Raw genomic sequence first — 14,751 nt, forward strand, 5'->3', positions numbered from 1 at the left:
TATTACCCTCATGGACTTAAGGAAATTACGAATATTATTGATATATTGGAACTAGTGGATATCTGTAGGTTTAATATCCTGACCTAGTGACATATACATGGAGGATGATTAAATATCCTGACCTAGTGACATATACATGGCGGAGGCTCAATCAAGCTAGTCGTCTTGACTACTTTCTTATGTCATTCTCTCTGGCACTAAAAGTTTTTTTTTAAATGATAGGGGACAGAATGCGGTCGGACCATCAAATAATTGGCCTATACATTACTCTTACAGAATTTCCACGTGGGCAAGGATATTGGAAATTTAATCAAAGCCTATTGGATGATAACTTGCTTTTAACTAGGACAGAATCATTTATAACTGACGTTTTCCGACATAACATACATTTGAAGTCGGAAGTTTACATACACCTTAGCCAAATACATTTAAACTCAGTTTTTCCACAATTCCTGACATTTAATCCTAGTAAAAAGTTCCCTGTCTTAGGTCAGTTAGGATCAGCACTTTATTTTAAGACTGTGAAATGTCAGAATAATAGTAGAGAATGATTAATTTCAGCTTTTATTTCTTTCATCACATTCCCAGTGGGTCAGAATATTACATACACTCAATTAGTATTTGGTAGAATTGCCTTGCATTGCCATTTGCGACCAAGCTTTAACTTCCTGACTGATGTCTTGAGTTGCTTCAATATATCCACATAATTGTCCTGCCTCATGATGCCATCTATTTTGTGAAGTGCACCAGTCCCTTCTGCAGCAAAGCAACCCAACAACATGATGCTGCCACCCCCGTGCTTTACGGTTGGGATGGTGTTCTTCGGCTTGCAAGCGTCCCCCTTTTTCCTTTTTCCTCCAAACATAACGACGGTCATAATGGCCAAACAGTTATATTTTTGTTTCATCAGACCAGAGGACATTTCTCCAAAAAGTACAATCTTTGTCCCCTTGTGCAGTTGCAAACCGTAGTCTGGCTTTTTTTATGGCGGATTTGGAGCAGTGGCTTCTTCCTTGCTGAGCGGCCTTTCAGGCTATGTTGATATAGGACTCGTTTTACTGTGAATATAGATACTTTTGTACCTGTTTCCTCCAGCATCTTCACAAGGTCCTTTGCTGTTGTTCTGGGATTGATTTGCACTTTTCGCACCAAAGTACGTTCATCTCTAGGAGACAGAACGTGACTCCTTCCTGAGCGGTATGACGTCTGCGTGGTCCCATGGTGTTTATACTTGCGTGAACTATTGTTTGTACAGATGAACGTGGTACCTTCAGGCGTTTGGAAATTGCTCCCAAGGATGAATCAGACTTGTGGAGGTCTACAATTTTTTTTCTGAGGTCTTGGCTGATTTCTTTTGATTTTCCCATGATGTAAAGCAAAGAGGCACTGAGTTTGAAGGTAGGCCTTGAAATACATCCACAGCTACACCTCCAATTGACTGAAATTATGTCAATTAGTGTAACGGATGTGAAATGGCTATCTAGTTAACGGTGGTGCGCGCTAATAGCCTTTCAATCGGTGACGTCACTTGCTCTGAGACCTTGAAGTAGTGGTTCCCCTTGCTCTGCAAGGACCGCGGCTTTTGTGGAGCGATGGGTAACGATGCTTCGTGGGTGACTGTTGTTGATGTGTGCAGAGGGTCCCTGGTTCGCGCCCGGGTCAGGGCGAGGGGACGGACGTAACGTTAAACTGTTACATTGATGCTGTTGGCCCAGATCACTGGTTGCTGCGGGAAAGGGGGGTGAGTGTAATGGATGTGAAATGGCTATCTAGTTAGCGGTGGTGCTCACTAATAGCCTTTCAATCGGTGACATCACTTGCTCTGAGACCTTGAAGTAGTGGTTCCCCTTGCTCTGCAAGGACCGCGGCTTTTGTGGAGCGATGGGTAACGATGCTTCGTGGGTGACTGTTGTTGATGTGTGCAGAGGGTCCCTGGTTCGCGCCCGGGTCGGGGCGAGGGGACGGACGTAACGTTAAACTGTTACATTGATGCTGTTGGCCCGGATCACTGGTTGCTGCGGGAAAGGGGGGTGAGTGTAATGGATGTGAAATGGCTATCTAGTTAGCGGTGGTGCTCACTAATAGCCTTTCAATCGGTGACATCACTTGCTCTGAGACCTTGAAGTAGTGGTTCCCCTTGCTCTGCAAGGACCGCGGCTTTTGTGGAGCGATGGGTAACGATGCTTCGTGGGTGACTGTTGTTGATGTGTGCAGAGGGTCCCTGGTTCGCGCCCGGGTCGGGACGAGGGGACGGACGTAAAGTTTAACTGTTACATTAGCCTATCAAAAGCTTCTAAAGCCATGACATCGTTTTCTGGAATTTTCCAAGCTGTTTAAAGGCACAGTCAACTTAGTGTATGTAAACTTCTGACTCACTGGAATTGTGATACATTGAATTATAAGTGAAATAATCTGTCTGTAAACAATTGTTGGAAAAATTACTTATGTCATGCTCAAAGTAGATGTCCTAACCAACTTGCCAAAACTATAGTTTGTTAACAAGAAATTTGTGGAGTGGTTGAAAACCGAGTTTTAATGACTCCAACCTAAGTGTATGTAAACTTCTAACTTCAGCTGTAGGTACAGCACATCCTCTTATTGTATGGGACACTTTTAAATGTGCCTTTACAGGCCATGCAATGAAGTACTCATCTCTAAAACAAAGGCAATTTAGGTCAAAAGAGTCCATTCTTGAAAAGGAAATGGAAGGACTAACAGTTAAGATAGATACCAATAAAAACTGTACCAAAGAGGCACAGAATAAGTTAGAGGAAAAACAAAAATAAATGGAGGAACTTATTCAAGAAAGATCAAGTGTAATATATTATAAAAATTATAGCGAACTTGATGGAATATGGGTAAAAATGCACCAAATTATTTTTTAAATCTTCAACATAATAATGCTACCAAAATGACACCCATGATTCACCAAACTATATTTTGAAAGAGGAAGCAAAGTACTTTAAGCATATGTTTTCATTTCAGTCTCCTCCATCTTCACTAACCGAAGTTAATTGTATGTATTTTTTATTTTATTAATAATGTAAAATTAACAGCTGTACAGAAAGACTCATGTGAAGGCCAAATTACAGAGGAGGAACTTCTTGATGCAATTAAAGCCTTTAAGTCCGGGAAAACTCCAGGGCTGGATGGCATACTGAACCAGGGGAGGTATACCAAACCTTTTTTGATATACTCATAGGACCGTTATTATCATGTTTCATCCACTCCTATAAAAATTGTAGATTATCAGATACTTAACAAGAAGGTCGGTTTTCATTATTACTGAAACAGGATCCAAATGGTAAATACAAAGATCCAGTCCATAAAAAAATTGGAAGCTCCTTACACTTCAGTGTTGTGATTAGGGCTGTTGCAGTTAGCGTATTACCGCCACACCTGCGGTCACCAGTCATGAAGGCAGTCATAGTCCATGTGACCGTTTAGTCATGGTAATTAGGCTTCTCCAAGCTCTGATGCTGCTGATGGTCATTAGTAACCTACCAAACTTGCTAACTGCTTGGTACTCAGCACGCTATTGTCCCTCTAATCACTTTGACAGCAATGCAAAGGTATTATTCAAACACTTCATGAGAGCCCATGAGCTCATGTTGCGCAACATTTCAATAGGCTATGCAATTGAGCGAGAAAACAGAGTTTATCTTTAATTTACAATCTGTAGAAACTACGAAAATAGAAAGTTTCAGAAATTTTGTGAAACATCACAGCACAGTTGAAAAATATATGACAAATAGAAATCCAATATGGATGGTGTTAAGAGATAGATGGGATGGGGTTGAGAGGAGCTGAAGGGCTGGACTAATAACAACAAGATAACTAATGTAAAATATACAGTGTACTTAAAATGTCTATAGGTTCAGAACTTTTGTAAAACAGCACAGTTAATAAAAAGATATGGCAAATAGAAATCGAACTGGATTGTCTTCAGAAATAGATGGGAGGGGTTAAGGGTAGCGGAAGGATAGGAGTAAAAACAAACAAAAGATAACTATTGTAAAATAGATTGTGTCCGTAAAATGTATATAGTATGTATAAAGCTGGAAGCAGAAGCCTAAGTGTTGTTGTTCACTAGTTTACTCCAATTAGGGGAGGGGTGGTATGGTTAGAGGAAAATAATAAAGGATGTTTTTTTTAAAGATGTATATAAAATATGTGTATGTATGTATGAACATATGTGTGTATGTATGTATGTATGTATGTGTATATACAGTACCAGTCAAAAGTTTGAACACACCTACTCATTCAAGGGTAATTCGATTTTTACGATTTTCTACATTGTAGAATAATAGATGTAGACATCAAATTTATTAAATTACACATATTGAATCATTTAGTAACCAAAAAAGTTATAAACAAATCAAAATACATTTTATATTTTATATTCTTCAAAGTAGCCACCCTTTGCCTTGATGAGACCTTCGCACACTCTTGGCATTCTCTCAACCAGCTTCACCTGGAATGCTTTTCCAACAGTCTTGAAGGAGTTCCCACATATGCTGACCACTTGTTGGCTGTTTTTCCTTCACTCTGTGGTCCAACTCATCCCAAACCATTTCAATTGGGGTGATGTCGGGTGATTGTGGAGGCCAGGTCATCTGATGCAGCACTCCATCACTCTCCTTCTTGGTCAAATAGCCCTTACACAGCCTGGAGGTGTGTTTGGGTCATTGTCCTGTTGAAAAACTAATTATAGTTCCACTAAGTCAAACCAGATGGGATGGCGTATCGCTGCAGAATTCCGTGGTAACCATGCTGGTTAAGTGTGCCTTAAATTCTAAATAAATCACAGACAATGTCACCAGCAAAGCACCCCCACATCATCACACCTCTTCCTCCATGCTTCACGGTGGGAACCAAACATATGGAGATCATCCGTTCCCCTATTCGGAGTCTCACAAAGATACAGCGGTTTGAACCAAAAAACAAACATTTGGACTCATCAGGCCAAAGGACAGATTTCCACCGGTCTATTATCCATTGCTCGTGTTTCTTGGCCCAAGCAAGTCTCTTCCTCTTGTTGGTGTCCTTTAGTAGTGGTTTCTTTGCAGCAATTCGACCATGAAGGCCTGATTCGCAGTCTCCTCAGAACAGTTGATGTTGAGATGTGTCTGTTACTTGAACTATGTGAAGCATTTATTTGAGCTGCAATTTCTGAGGCTGGTAACTCTAATGAACTTATCATCTGCAGCAGAGGTAACTCTGGGTCTTCCTTTCCTGTGGCGGTCCTCATGAGAACCAGTTTCATCATAGCACTTCATGGCTTTAGCGACTGCACTTGAAGAAACTTCCAAAGTTCTTGAAATTGTTCCGGATAGACTGACCTTCATGTCTTAAAGTAATGATGGTCTGTGGTTTCTCTGTATTTTTAAAATGTTCTTGCCATAATATGGACTTGGGTCTTTTACCGAATAGGGCTATCTTCTTTATACCACCCCTACCTTGTCACAACACAACTGATTGGCTCAAACGCATTAAGAAGGTAAACAATTCCACAAATGTAATTTTAACAAGGCACACCTGTTAATTTAAATGCATTCCAGGGGACTACCTCAATCCAATTGAGATGGTTTGGGATGAGTTGGACCGCAGAGTGAAGGAAAAGCAGCCAACAAGTGCTCAGCATATGTGGGAACTCCTTCAAACACATTCCTCATGAAGCTGGTTGAGAGAATGCCAAGAGTCTGCAAAGCTGTCATCAAGGCAAAGGGTGGCTACTTTGAAGAATCTCAAATCTAAAATATATTTAGATTTTTTAAAACAATTATCTGGTTACTACATGATTCCATATGTGTTATTTCATAGTTATGATGTCTTCACTATTATTCTACAATGTAGATAATAGTAAAAATAAAGAAAAACTCTGGAATGAGTACGTGTGTCCAAACTTTTGACTGGCATTGTATATATATATTTACAGAAAAATATATGGGGGATTGGAAATGATGCTGACAATGACATTGACTGAAGCTCCAATATATCTGCAATATTAAAGCTGATCTACCCCGTAGATTTTTTTTGTTCTGCTCTGAAAGGAATGACCTGCAAATCGGACTTTCATACAACACTCCCATCATGGTAGAAGGCTGTGCATTACAACCAGCTGGAATCAAACCCACGACCCTGCCGTTGTAAGACCATGCTCTACCAACTGAGCCACACAGGATCACATACATACTGTACCATAACTATACTTCTCCTAAGGAACGCATCTGTCAGGAGTTAAATCAAAATTGACATTTGATGTCTTCTAAAATAACTAAATGGAAAGTTTACCATTTTCATTTGTAAATTGACTCGTGTCAACAAGGAAATGTGCATCTGAGTGGTCTGAGGCAGTTGTTGAATGCGTTCTACAACTGCCTCAGTAATCATTTCTGATAAGGGCTGCTGTTAGGTTTCTGGTTCCGGTGGCATACTTTGAAACTAGTGACCTTTTCGTGACTTTCTTATGCGAACTACTATGAATTAACAGACTTATTTCCTAAAACTCAATACTAAACATCAAATTAAGGTGTGGGACATTCATTGTGTGACAAGAAATACCTACCAGGTCCATTACGCTCCAGCAGCTAGAATTTGTACGTCCACAATTCAACTGTGGGAAACATGACGGCTCTCAACACCAGACAACAGAAAGAGCTGGCTGCTACTAAACGAGATATTAAATGAATCACTGGCAGAGTGGATACCTATTACTTATTTTACCTTTACCTAGGCAAGTCAGTTAATTAAGAACAAATTCTTATTTAGAATGACGGCCTACCCCGGCCAAACCCTCCCCTAACCCGGACAACGCTGAGCCAATTGTGCACCGTCCTATTGGACTCCCGATCACAGCCGGTTGTGATATACAGCCTGGGATCAAACCAGGGTCTGTAGTGACACCTCTAGCACTTAGATGCAGTGCCTTAGACCGCTGCGCCACTCGGGGAGCCTGTTTTAAACCAAAGTGGAATGTCTGGAGAAGACAGCCAATACGACAGATGTGCGACTCCATGATCTGGAAACAGCGTAAACTAAGTTGGAAGAGATAATGAACTGAATCACTCCAAAATCAGTCCCGTTAATTGAATGTGCAGATCACAGGACTTGAAACTGGTGTGGAAGCGGAGAACCCAACTTCCTCCATGAGTAATCTTTTCTATGAATTGTTCAGGCAGGAGTAGATTGGTCCCATGCCACTGATTAACCTTGCGCACCACACTTGTCAACTCCTCAACAGCTTTCGCTGTATGATTGTACGGAACCACAGCTTTGAAGTCAAGCTGCGAATCGTTCGCCTTGCAGCGTAATCCAGGGGTCTGACCTATGCAGGGAAGAGGATCAGCATTTAACCAGACCTGAGTGATGAACTGCTAAAACAGAAGGAGGCCTACAACGAGGTGAGAACCCAGCTACGCAAGCTAAACCTAAGATGTGACTTCATCCACCCGGCAAAACTCATCTTGACCTTCCAGAACACAACACACACGTTTTCCATTGCCAAGGAAGTTCAAGACTTCTTCCATGACTAGCTCATTATTCAGGTATGCTATCCATGCACAATCATGCAGCCTAGACTATGGCTAGGATGCTGCCCTCAGCATAAGACAATGATGAGGACACCCCTCATGTCCGGGTACAAGGAACAATAATACTACTATTCCTGAGTATTGAACATGTTATAATTATATTGCCTATGGTTCAGGACATTTACACAGTGATTACACCATGCTAATTAATGAACAATGGACAATATATGGATCCTACAGCTACCTTATTTTTTACTGTTTGGGCATATTTTCTTTTTGATTTAATTTTTGTTTATTTTTCTTAATTACCCACCCTTACTTGTCAAGTCTGCTAACTTAATTGCAAAGGTCTGAATTGTTTACTTATGTTGTTTTACTTTATTATTATTATTTATTATTTATTAAGACGAACGATATGCTACTTATGTAAGACCGTGTCATGACTTGACTTTAACATTAATCTGAAGACTGTTATTTATCTAATGACCTAACTATGTTTAATTGTTACCTGATTAAATTAATCAGGTAACAATTAACTCAATAGGATCTGGGGCACCGCGAGAGCAGTTCGTTAAAGAGTTACCATCTCCCCAATTAAACTCTAAAAGGTATTTACCTATCACATCTATAAACAGTCAACTTATTAATCATAACCTCGTAACGAAGACGTGGATGTCGATTAAGGCAGCCCCCCGCACCTTTCCGATTCAGAGGGGTTGGGTTAAATGTGGAAGACACATTTCAGTTGAAGGCATTCAGTTGTACAACTGACTAGGTATCCCCCTTTCCCTTTCCAATCATATCATCACTGAACAGTCGTAACCTCCTTGCAGTCTGCAAAAACCCCAGCCTTACTTATGATTCAGTACTACACAAATTGGATAAATTATTTATTTACTAGCTAATTAAATGGAACACAGGATAAACATACACACTTTGCATTGGTTATTGACTGGAAACGTAATTGGCATGCTAACTGCAGGAATGTCCAACAGAGCTCTTGCCAGAGAATTTAATGTTCATTTCTCTACCATAAGCTGCCTCCAATGTGGTTTTAGAGACTTTGGCAGTACGTCCAACCGGCCTCAAACCGCAGACCACATGTAACCACCCCAGCCCAGGACCTCCACCTCCGGCTTCTTCACCTGCGGGATCATCTGAGACCAGCCACCTGGACAACTGATAAAACTGAGGAGTATTTCTGTCTATAATAAAGCCCTTTTGTGGGGAAAAACTAATTCTGATTGGCTGGGCCTGGCTCTGAAGTGGGTGGGCCTATACCCTCCCAAGCCCCTGCCCAGTCATGTGAAATCCATAGATTAGGGCCTAATTCATTTACTGATTTCCTTATATGAACTGTAACTCAGTAAAATAATTTAAATTGATGCATGTTTCTTTTATATTTTGGATGAATATAAATCTATTGAGAAGATAGACAGCAGAATGACTTAGGGGTATGACCTTTGACCCTCTGCAACTTTCTCATACATTCCTTATTCAAGATTCATTCAGGATTATCCATAATCATTGTGGTATCCACATTAATTTAGAAGTGTTTAGAAACATATCTATTCTTATTTACAAAAACATTGACTCCAAAACAACACAATACATTATTTACCATTCATTTCTATTGGGCACAATATAATCTGAAATACAACAAAAACTAACCGCAAATGCATCCAACATGTTTGTAGAGTCATAAGCTTGATGTAGTCATTGCGTGCTAGGAATATGGGACCAAATACTAAACTATTGACTAATGCCAAGAGTCTGCAAAGCTGTCATCAAGGCATCGGTTGGCTACTTTGAAGAATCTCAAATATAAAATATATTTTGATTTGTTTAACACTTTTTTGCATACTACATGATCCCATATGTGTTATTTCATAGTTTTGATGTCTTCACTATTATTCTACAATGTAGAAAATAGTAAAAATAAAGAAAAACCCTTGAATGAGAAGGTGTTTCCAAACGTTTGACTGGAACTGTATATACAGTGCATTCGGAAACTATTCAAATGTAGACTTTTTCCACATTTTGTTACGTTACAGCCTTATTCTAAAAATGATTAAATTGTTTTCTTTCCTCTTTAAATCTACACACAATACCCTATAATGACAAAGCAAAAACAGGGTTTTAGAAATGTTTGCAAATTTATAAAACTAAAAAATCACATTTCATAACTATTCAGACGCTTTACTCAGTACTTTGTTGAAGCACCTTTGGCAGTGATTACAGCCTCAAGACTTCTTGGGTATTTTAGTTTAGTTTAGTTTATTAATTCGACCATTTAAAAAAACAAGCACACATAAAACTTAAAAGCCATACATGCACGTTAATAAAATCATTGAGGATAACACACAATAAAGTCTGGGACTTATTTCCATTGTGGTCCTCTTGAGACAAGATGGCTAGACAAGATCAAACACAGTATGGCAGTGAAATAATAAAACAAAAACATAGAAGAAGAACATCTATCTCATCATTCCAGTTACATCATAGGGGTTATTCATATGGGCACAGAAGACAAACATATTTTTTGACGCTTGGAAGTTCATTATTTTACAACAATGTTAGATGGTTCCTCACATTGAAAGTAGTGTACAGGCCTGGAGAAACCATGGATTACATATTCTCCTGGCCCATACACTACTTTCAGGGAACCATGCAACATCAAGTTGTAAAATACTGAACTCCCCCTTTAATGTCTATATTAATTTAGACATGATTATCATGCTGATGGCCCATCATGATAGAAGGCTGTTTTTGTGCCTTACAAGCTGAATGGTTTTCAGGGAACTCGAACTGTATTGTATGTTTTTTATACCAACATTGTCAGTAGAATGGTCTTACTGAAGAGCTCGGTGACTTTCAACTGGAGTGGTGTAAAGCTAGCCGCCATTGGAATCTGGAAGAGTGGAAACGCGTGCTCTGGAGTGATAAATCACACTTCACCATCTGGCAGTCTGACAGACAAATCTGGGTTTGGTGGATGCCAGGAGAACGCTACCTGCTCAAATGCATAGTACCAACTGTAAAGTTTGGTGGAGAAGGAATAATGGTCTGGGGCTGTTTTTCGTTCGGACTAGGCCCTTTAGTTCCAGTGAAGGGAAATCTTAACCCTACAGCATACAATGACATTCTAGACAATTCTGTTCTTCCAACATTGTGGCAACAGTTTGAAGAATGCCCTTTCCTGTTTCAGAATGATAATGCCCCCATGCACAAAGCGAGGCCTATACAGAAATATTTTTTATCGAGATCAGTGTGGAAGAACTTGACTGGCCTGCACAGAGCTCTGACCATAGATCCTCACTGTTTGACATGCAACGCGTAATTCAAAACAATATATATAAATAAATTGAACACCTTTGAGATGATTTGGAACGCCAACTGCGAGCCAGGCCTAATCGCCCAACATCAGTGCCCGACCTCACTAATGCTCTTGTGGCTGAATCGGTCCTGCAGCAATGTTCCAACATCTAGTGGAAAGCCTTCCCAGAAGAGTGTCAATTAGAAGCTGTTGTAGCAGCAAAAGGGGGACCAACTGCATATTAATGCCCATGATTTTGGAATGAGATGTTCGATGAGCAGGTTTCCACATACTTTTGGTCGTGTAGTGTATCTATGTATGTATAACTTGTTTATTTATTAATTTATATATATTGTTTTGAATTACGTGTTGCATGTAAAACAGTGAGGATCTATGGTTCGGAAATGTTGTTACTATCAGATACTAAATAATAGGAAACAGTATATTCAACACAAAACCAGAAAGCCATAATCACAACATGCATACTGTACAAACGTAATATGTAAGATGAAAATATCCACAATAAACTAAATCGATAACATGTTTATGTTACTTTAATATTACTATGTACATACTTTGCATGACAATACAGCAACTGGAAAATAACTTTTACAGATTGCATCCTTCTTTTCACTTCCTCAAAGTAAGACAGCAACTTTCACCGGAGTCAAAACATTAACCGGAGAAATTCTTCATCAATAAAATTGCTAATTTACTTGTTTCAACAAGAAAATGTGTGTACGAGTGTTCTAAGGCAGTTGTAAAATGTGTTTGTACAGAAGAACACATTTCTGATAAGAAGAAATTACAAAAGCGAAAATATTTGTCAATTTAATCTTGTGCACTGTAGAAGCACAAATCTGTACATACTCACGATTAGTGAATGAGACCCAATATCTGTCTGTCTTGTAATATTGCATGAATGTATATGAAAATGTATATTCATGTTATAACAAATATTATTAAATGCAATGAATTAATATTAAATTATTAATTGTATTTACTTAATGAAATCATATTCAATTAAATCCCCCTTCTGCACAGGTGTGAGGTAGACTTTGATGAGTGCGCATCGGGCCCCTGTGATAACGGAGGCTACTGCCACAACCTCCCCAATGGCTTCCACTGTGATTGTGAGAGCAACTTCTCAGGTGACCAATGCACAGTCGACTGTAGTGACTTCTACTTGTACCTGGCCCTGCTGCTGTGGCAATACATGTTCCAGCTAATTTCCTACATCCTCCTGCACCACGGTGATGGGCCAGGAGATCAATCAGGAACACCAGCAGATGGAAAACAACTAGGGGCCAATTGGGGCCAACACAGACGACTAGGGCCCGTTGGGAGCCAACACAGACGACTAGGGCCCGTTGGGAGCCAACACAGACGACTAGGGCCCATTGGGAGCCAACATGGATGACTAGGGCCCATTGGGAGCCAACATGGATGACTAGGGCCCATGGGGAGCCAACATGGACGACTAGGGCCCATTGGGAGCCAACATGGATGACTAGGGCCCATTGGGAGCCAACATAGATGACAAATGGCCATTGGGAGCGAACAAAGGGTCAATGAAATTCTCTGGGAAAAAGCTGCCCCCATCTCCTAAAGTTCTAGGATCACACGTCTAGGGTCAGTTTACCCTCCCCAAATCCTTACCTTTACCATTAGAGTGTAAATGGAAAAACTGACCTCATATCAGTGTATATACGGGCATCCCACCGCTGACTAAGCTAATGTGGACGACTAAGAGTGAAGGGACACAGTACATATTTCAGAACTATGTATTTTGACATTGTTAATGTTAAACAAGTCAGCCAAGGAAGGTGTTGTAATAGAACCGTTAACTTGAATCTGTTCTAAACAGAATGACCTGCAGCTCTTCCTGTTACAAAACCGTATAGGGCTTTTCAGACAGCCAGCAGAATATCGCAGAGTACATACACCACTTGTCCCTCTAGTCAATGCGGCTAGTGCCTTTACACACGTGGACGAAAGTCCACAGTCTATGCGACAGCTGGCGGTGAACATGGCAATGAAATAAACAAACATTATCAACGTGCGAAAAAAATATTGCTATAACACCATAAGCATGGATAAAACATGCAACAGAAATTAATAATACAAATATTTGTAGATTTTTTAAAATATATTGTTAAACATAACTCTGTAAACTGATAAACAGTATAGAATACCCATGTGAGAATGCTGTTCATCGATTACAGCTCAGCATTTAACACCATAGTACCCTCCAAACTCGTCATCAAGCTCGAGACCCTGGGTCTCGACCCCGCCCTGTGCAACTGGGTCCTGGACTTCCTGACGGGCCGCCCCCAGGTGGTGAGGGTAGGTAACAACATCTCCACCCCGCTGATCCTCAACACTGGGGCCCCACAAGGGTGCGTTCTGAGCCCTCTCCTGTACTCCCTGTTCACCCACGACTGCGTGGCCATGCACGCCTCCAACTCAATCATCAAGTTTGCGGATGACACTACAGTGGTAGGCTTGATTACCAACAACGACGAGACGGCCTACAGGGAGGAGGTGAGGGCCCTCGGAGTGTGGTGTCAGGAAAATAACCTCACACTCAACGTCAACAAAACAAAGGAGATGATTGTGGACTTCAGGAAACAGCAGAGGGAGCACCCCCCTATCCACATCGACGGGTCAGTAGTGGAGAAGGTGGAAAGTTTTAAGTTCCTCGGTGTACACATCACGGACAAACTGAATTGGTCCACCCACACAGACAGCGTCGTGAAGAAGGCGCAGCAGCGCCTCTTCAACCTCAGGAGGCTGAAGAAATTCGGCTTGTCACCAAAAGCACTCACAAACTTCTACAGATGCACAATCGAGAGCATCCTGTCGGGCTGTATCACCGCCTGGTACGGCAACTGCTCCGCCCACAACCGTAAGGCTCTCCAGAGGGTAGTGAGGTCTGCAGAACGCATCACCGGGGGCAAACTACCTGCCCTCCAGGACACCTACACCACCCGATGTCACAGGAAGGCCATAAAGATCATCAAGGACAACAACCACCCAAGCCACTGCCTGTTCACCCCGCTATCATCCAGAAGGCGAGGTCAGTACAGGTGCATCAAAGCAGGGACCGAGAGACTGAAAAACAGCTTCTATCTCAAGGACATCAGACTGTTAAACAGCCACCACTAACATTTAGCGGCCGCTGCCAACATACTGACTCAACTCCAGCCACTTTAAAAATGGGAATTGATGGAAATTATGTAAAAATGTACCACTAGCCACTTTAAACAATGCCACTTAATATAATGTTTACATACCCTACATTACCCATCTCATATGTATATACTGTACTCTATATCATCTACTGCATCTTGCCATCTTTATGTAATACATGTACCACTAGCCACTTTAAACTATGCCACTTTATGTTTACATACCCTACAGTACTCATCTCATATGTATATACCGTACTCTATACCATCTACTGCATCTTGCCATGCCGTTCTATACCACCACTCATTCATATATCTTTATGTACATATTCTTCATCCCTTTACACTTGTGTGTGTGTATAAGGTAGTAGTTGTGGAATTGTTAGGTTAGATTACTTGTTGGTTATTACTGCATTGTCGGAACTAGAAGCACAAGCATTTCGCTACACTCGCATTAACATCTGCTAACCATGTGTATGTGACTAATAAAATTTGATTTGATTTGATTTGATAGTATCCTGCTGTTGGCTACGTTTTCTACCGTGATTGGTCAACAACGACGGAATCTGTAAGAGCAGAATCCTGTTTTCGCTGCCTCGGCTAAGCAGCTTCCGCGGGCACGAGCACCTCTGTACACCTGAATAGAATTTCGTCCCCACCTAGGCTTCATTGAAAGTGAATGGGCCACCCAGTCCGCTGTGCGCTCTCTGTC

This window comes from Salvelinus alpinus, chromosome 30, assembly GCF_045679555.1.
Source record: "Salvelinus alpinus chromosome 30, SLU_Salpinus.1, whole genome shotgun sequence".
Lineage (NCBI taxonomy): Eukaryota > Metazoa > Chordata > Actinopteri > Salmoniformes > Salmonidae > Salvelinus > Salvelinus alpinus.